A 7,987-nucleotide genomic window follows, 5' to 3' on the forward strand; every position below is an offset into this window, starting at 1 on the left:
AATATACAATATTCAATTGATCAAATTGAAGCAGCCTATAACCAACCAACCATAATCCATACATGAATCAAAAGCCCATAACAATCCATACATGAATCAAAAGCCCATAACAATCCACACTTGAATTCATTAATATCAAAGCATGATCACATAACCCATATTTTAGTCAAATTGAGAGATTTGAGAAGGTCAAAGGTTCATGGAGAATTTCATTGGCAAAGATCAATTATACATCAATAATATCATATATTAATGTTTGAAAACAGTTAATGCAACAACCTAAGACTTGGAGTAGAAATGGGACTTTTTTATCTTTTTGAAATCATTCAAAATCATCTTCGAAATTAACTCTAAGGTGATAGAAATACTTAGATGAAGAAATTTATAGCTTATTAGAATAATACAATGATAATTGAAGAAGAAAATCCATTGAAGATCCATCTTCAAGCTCTATATTAACCTTAAGCTCTCATGGAGGTTTTTGAAGAAACTTTGGTAGGGAATGAGTTTTTATTTAGGTGTTAGGGTTATACTAAGAGTTTTATGACTTATATACCCTTAAAATATCCTTAAAAACCCAAAATTACCGTCCTCCAATTCTATAAGACTTTGGGTGAATTCCCGAAAAAACACCAAGCCTTAACAGAAAAGCTGGCAGATTTCAGAGCACCATCGACGCCCAGCATCGTCGGTCCATGGGTAAGACTACGCCCCGTCGATGGGGTCTTGTTGATTGCTCCTGCAACTCCTCAACCTGCAGACTTGCATGCTCCATCTACGCCCTAAGTAGACGAGCCGTTGTTCCATCGACTGGCCATCATTTGGGTCGTCGTTTGGCACTACATGCAAGATTCCATTCAGCTTCAAGTCTTGAGTTGGGGTCCTCCTCTAGGGCCCCTTGTGGGTCCTATGTGGAGTCGTACCTGGACGTTTCCAACCCATATATGTTTATATACGAGTTAAGGACCTACCCTATCAATTTCATCCAAACGAACGCATAAAACTCGATGAAACATGCATAGACACACAAGGTCGTTTCAAGGCAAACCTTTCAAACGTTATGGATGTTCTTGGACGTTTGACCTCCAAACTTCATGAAACTTGACACACTGCCTAGAAACACCATAATAACTCATATAATCACCTCATTAAATCTTGAAACACAAAACTAGGCACATAACCACATATGAGGCACATAGGTGACTTAGTCGTTGAACGCCTTGGTCATCCCTTGACGTTTCATTTCCAAATCACCTAAAACTCTAGATACTGCCTCAATACCACATTATAGACCATTTTAGGATGTTATAACATCATGAAAAACATGTTAGGATATAGCTTCACCTAAGTCATTTAAGGGTGTTATAATATATCGTCATCCTTTAAGAACAACAAAGCAGTTCAGAATTCTCAAGATATCAAAGTTATATCAAGTAGTTGGTCTTCTCATTGAACCCAAAACCTAAAAAGTTAGTGTATGAGAATGTAGTATCCGATACAATGTTTATGTCGAAACGTGATAACCAGTTCCAATTAGTTTAGCTGGAACATGGAACCAATCCCAATTAGTTATGCCGGAACATGGAAACTGATCCATTCCAGACACCACAATCACAAGTATATTTTTAACATAATAACCAAGAATTGATTCATGACATATAATTATTCATCTATCTAATTACAACAAGTGCACCCAATAATGCAATATTAGATACATACATGTGTCATAATGAAGAAAGAACAAACATACTTCACACAAACGTAGAATCACAACTATCACCTACCTCGAATCAAAGCTTGAATCCCCTAAGTCATTGGAAATCTTCCCTTTTCAAATTCTTTCCGCTTGTTCTAGGTCTACAAACATAAATTTATACGTAAGGATCAACAATCAAGGGTCTAATTATCTTGATAATAATGAACTCAAAAATGCTAGACCAAACCCATGTTCCCCATACCCAGATTAGGGTTTCCACCATATTTCCCAGATAAAAACCCTCCCCCATCGATAATTACTCAAGACTCTAAGTCATACGTATGAAAGCCTGGATTCAGGGAGTAAAAATCATACCTTTAGACTCAAGAATATTGAAAAAACCGTGAAAAACACACCAGGGATCGCTCCTTAGCCTTCATAGTAAAAAAGTTCAGACTAAAACCTTTTTGGAGTTTTATTTTGATTTAAGTTGTGTTTGTCCCACTATGGCTGCCCCAACCCACCATAGAGGCCCTGCTCTGGCGGGAATAAAATTCCACCAAAGTGGCTTGCATAGAAATAATGAGAAAATTTAAGAATTCCAAACTCCATTTCATAAAAGACAATCATCCTATGACACTTAGAAAATATGCGTTCACGCTAAGATCAGTTTTGGGAGTTCTACTCATCTTAATTAAATTTCGTAAAGTCATATCGTTTCCTTAATGTCTTACATATCCACTCACGTAATCAAATTAATTAATAGATATCTCATTTATTAACATACTTAACTATACCTCACTAAATCTAATTTTGTCTAAATCTGGACTAGGCCATGAAATCTCAATTTACTATTCTGGCTCCAATTATTTCCCCATTGGAATTTCCCTGACGATGGAAATCAGGTAAGTACAGTAGATACTAATTTACCCATTACTCATCCCTGAGTGATCATCTAGGAAAGACTGGCTAAACTAAGGGTAAAGTAGTATGTGAAATGTCGAATTAGTGGGGATATTTGTCTCTCATATCCATAGCTTCTAGACATCGTGATCAAGAATTTCAGCCTGTTCTTCCTCCTACTGAAGGTCTTGTTCAACAACACTGATTCACACATCCTCCCATACAATGCCTAAATGAAGTCATCACAATAGTTGAGTGATAATTAATGTTGTATGTACACTAAGTTAACCACAAAGTTATTTCCAATAACCGCCAAAGTTGATCGTACACATGTACGCAACATGTTATCAAGGAATTTGACACAAACATCAGGATGGATCCTTTCTCACATAACCAAGATAAAATCCTAAATCAAAACTGGCCACAATTAGAGGTGAACCTGAACAAACCAACACACAATCATAATAGCCGAACAATCATAGTTCTTATCAAAATCTCTATCTCATAACCCAATTTCCCATTAGGTTTAAGTTATTACAACTTTTGGTCTTTACAGATAATATATTCATGAGGGTATGTCCAAGCATAAAAACCCTCCAGCAACACTAACAAAATACTATATTTAGAAATTATAGATTACATCTCGTGAATAGTAGAATTGGACCCAATCCAACCATATATAATCAATACATCACTTTGATAACAAGATGAATATTAAGATTGTTAGACAACCATAAATTCACATATTAGCACTTCTATAGAATCTCATAAGCAAGGTATTACATGTAGAACCACTAAAATACTTTACAGCTCCAAGACAACACCATTTATGTCATTTGGAATAACCAAATCTTCGCAATCTTCCAACTCAACCAAGAGAACATCGCAGGATTTCGTACCCTTATCCACAACTCATTTCCACCCACAAAAGTGAAAACACAAAATATCATAACTAGTTAATCATACTCGCAATACTAACAACCATCATAAGCACTACGACAATTTACTTTATTACAAACCAACACTTTTAAAAAGAAACCTTTCTTAGGTACTTAACGATCTGTAGTAATAAGCATTACGGCTTTACCCTGGTGTAAGTCCTTTCAAAGGTTCAGTACCTGATGTAATTTATCATTTATCACCGTTCCAATTCATACCTTGAAAAATTATATTATTACAAATGTAAACTTATAATGAAAAATCTGAACTGTAAATCCAATCGTATAACATAATTTTTCCCTTGTCTATCAACAATAGCATGTACCTTGAAGATTCTTATGAATTCATCGGTCCTTCCTTATAATTGATGCATCTCCATCGACCTTATAATGCCCTTCACTAAAAGTTTTATCGTACTCATTGATAATCTCAAAATCAAAACCAAAGTACTTATCATCAGACTCAAGCTAATGTCTGTACTTTTCTTTCTCAAGTCCTTCTGAATAGTTTTTAACCAAATTGAGGAACTTGTAACACTATGACAATAGCAACAACAAAATGGACGAAATCACACATCTCTGAACCCAATTATGTACCTCTCTAATTATATCTCTTTAGCCGTTGCAATCAAATAAATAATATTGCTTGAGCCTTTCTCTAAAGGGTATACTACATCCCACTATTTTTCTTCTTTATGACTCTATCTCTTTTAATTTCTATTCAAATAGTGTCCCACGATCTCTTAAAACTTTCCATACAACCACATTATTTACTAAATATTATAAAACCAGTCTTAGATACTAGCAAGTCATAATTACTACACAAAACTTCGCCTAACCAACAATTTTATTATATAGTTGCATCCCATCACCATCCATCACGAACTGTCATTACCATTACACTCAGTCAACCTTTACTAATCACTCTAAAATCAACTTTTCCATCAATATCAAGTAAACTCATCAAATTCAACGTACAAACCCAATTTTTATATGCTTTCTTAATAAAATACTTCAATTTCCTTCACCCAATTGTATGCTTATTGAGACTTTCTTTTTCCATAAGCTTCTCATTCGAGTATCAGTCTACTCCTTTATGGGTTAAGATAAAATCACAGGTCCTCGTACTACCTCCTCCTTCTTAACAAACAGGACTGGAGCACCCCACGAGGAGCACTAGGATGGATGGAACAATTATCATAAAGGTCTTAGATTTGAGCTTTAAGCTCACTCAGTTATACCACCACATGAATAGACCTAATAGAGGGAGGCTATTCGACCTTACAATCCCAAATATGAGACAATTCAGCCAAACAACCCTGCCTCACATATTTCCTACGTCGTACAAAAGATATGACCTTAGTGTACATAGTCTTGTACCCCCTTCACACTCTAGCCTTTACCTACCTGGGATCTCTAGAGTTACCGACTTAGCATTACCATTCAGTGCAACATTATAGGGAATAACTAAGTCATGCCTTTAGATTATATCAAGTCATCTATACCCCGGATAACCAAATCAACCAAATTCTGAAAATCCATAACACAACAGAACCACACAATATACATGGGTGACTATGATTGACTCTTCAACAAAGTAAAAAAATGAATAAAGGCATCAAGTATATCACAAATCATATCAATTTTTTTGTAAATCACACTGACATATAAGAATAGGTAGAGTCGAATAAAAGAACACATTAGGTATTCGGTCACAAACAACAATAGTTCTTATGATCCCCATATCCGAACCTCAACCTCGGTCTTGCCCAGAAAGGCATAGAATAGAGCCATGTCATCTTGATATACAATCAATCCATGAAATCATAGTATAACTTCTAACCTCAATTGACATCTAATAATTTCATCATTCACTAAACAACCCATACATGTTATGATAACAATACTAAATTGTGACAACCATATAGTCTTGATTGGCACCCACACTACGAATTAGTGGGAGAACACTACTAGCAACCAAAAAAAAGCAATAAACCTAGAAACTAAGGCATTTAAGTTACAAAAGCAAGTCAAATTTACTAAAGACAAGGTTCCGTTATTAGATAAAGATCTAATAACTAACTAACAATGTGTAAGATAAACCTAGAATCTGAAATTCAGTGTACCAAAACTAAAAATGAGACTACTGAACTAACTAACTAACTAAAACAAGGCCTAGGTCTAAAAATGGTTGACATAGACTAAAGAGAATTCCATGGCAGCCCAAACGATGTGGCTCATGCTTGAACTCGAAGCGATCATCGATCTCCTAAGTGAATTTTGTCAACAGTCGCGTGAAGATGCACTGTACTTAACAAAAAAAATAAGAGCAAGTGAAGAATCAGTACACAACCACTGTGTGCTGGTAGGATCACATGTCTATCCCACTAGTGTAACTTAAACAAGCAATTACAATATTATAACATATGCAAAAGTATTATCATATACAATTTTATCATAAGAATACAAATCACAATTCACATGCTTCCTCACATAGTTTATTCTCTCTTAGAACCCAAAGTCAAACCATTAGCGTAATTAACCGTGGCAATACAATCCCTACGCAAATTTTGTGTCGAAACGTTGCAACAGATCCCAATTATCATGCAGGAACATGGCAATCCGATCAAAGTTAGTGTGTCAGAACATGGAAGTCGATCCCAATCACACATCAAAATAACACATCAAGATCACACATTCAAGTAATGATTTCATGGCATCGATATCCATATATCTTATTTCAACAACTATGACCAATATTGCAACATGCATACATATACAAGTATCACAACAAAACAAAACAAGTGTATGTCACACAATAATAGAATCAGAACAATCACCTACGTCGAAGCAAGCTTTAAACCCTAGAAAACTTGATCCTTCCCTTGCAGGATTCTTTTCGCTTGTTTGTGGTCTATAAACAACAATTTATAAACGTGAATCAACAAAGAAACACAAAATTCTTGAAAAACTAACAATCTATGAACCCTAGTTAAAACTCAAGACCATAACTAGTCATTTAGAGTTAAATCCACCATATGATTCTTCAAAAAATCCTTGTCCATCCATATTGACCGGTTCTAAAACATTCTACGGATCGAAAAATGAATTTGGGGAGTGAAAATCTTAGTGCTAGCTTCAAGAATTGTAACTCCCCAAAATGAACTAAGGTGAACTAGAGACTCATGGTTGTTTCTTGAGTTGATCTTAAGTTAAAATAACTTAGTTTAGTGTCCTTAGGCAGTGTGTGATGTTTGATTATGTTTGGAGTTCAATCGACCAAGAACGTCCATAACGTTTGGAAAGTATGCCTTAGAATGTATTAGCGTGTCTTGTTGTGTTAAGACGAGTTTTATGTGTTCGTTTTACTTGAAACTTGCATTGGATGTTCCTAAGACCTAGACAACTTATTTTAGGGGTTTAACGTCCGGGCACGACCCCACCTAGTACCCACAAGGGGCCCTAGATGAAGGGCCCAAGACTTGGGCAAAATCTGCCAAAAAGCAAAGGCCATCAACGACCCTAAGGACGGTCAGTTGTTCCCTCAACGGTCAGTAGACCTAGGGGGTCGATTGGAACAGAGAGTTCAGTTGTCCATGCTACATGTTATAATGATAAAGATTTTGATAATTGACAAATACCGAAACAGATGAAAGAAACAGGTTGTACAGTCGTGTTCCTTACAGAACGAATCCGACTTGGATAAGGAGAACGTCAGCCACGTGAATTAGAAGTTATAAAGTTGTGAAAATATTATTTTTTCGACAATCAACAAGTACAAAAAGTTTCCTTTTATAAAGGAGTTCAAATCCAAGTGAAAGAAGGAAAACTAATTCCTATTTAAGGAAATTGTGTTTTCTTATTTATTTAAGGAAATTGTGCTTTCTTATTTATTTAAGGAAATTCTGTAGAAAAGGAGTCCAAGTAGAAGTCAACAAGGATTTGTAGAAGGCAAATACAAGTTGAATTATACAAGGATTTGTTGAAGTTCTGATCTATAAATAGGGAGCTATTTGCATCAAAAAAATTGCGCACTTACATAGAGAGAAGATCAAAACACGATCAAAAAGTTTGAAAGAGTTTTGAGATTTATTGGGAGTGTAGCAATTTGTGAGGAATAATGTAAGATTGTATTCAAGAGTCTTGTTTACAATCTGAGTTTTGTGAGTAGGAGTTGTTCGACAATTTGTAGATGTTGAAGAACATTGGAAGATATAAGACCGGGGGGTTTTGTGTCTTTGGATAGCTAGAAATTAGAGTTTATAATTTCTTAGCTAGGAATTAGAGTTTATAATTCCTCTAGGAATTAGAGTTTATAATTCCTTAGGTTACATAGCTTGTAATCTTTTGTTGAGACTAGAAATTTAATAAAGTTGAGTTAAATCCTACAGAGGTGTAGGTCGTGGTTTTTACCCTTGTGAGTTGGGGTTTTCCACGATAAAATATTGTG

This window comes from Solanum pennellii, chromosome 5, assembly GCF_001406875.1.
Source record: "Solanum pennellii chromosome 5, SPENNV200".
Lineage (NCBI taxonomy): Eukaryota > Viridiplantae > Streptophyta > Magnoliopsida > Solanales > Solanaceae > Solanum > Solanum pennellii.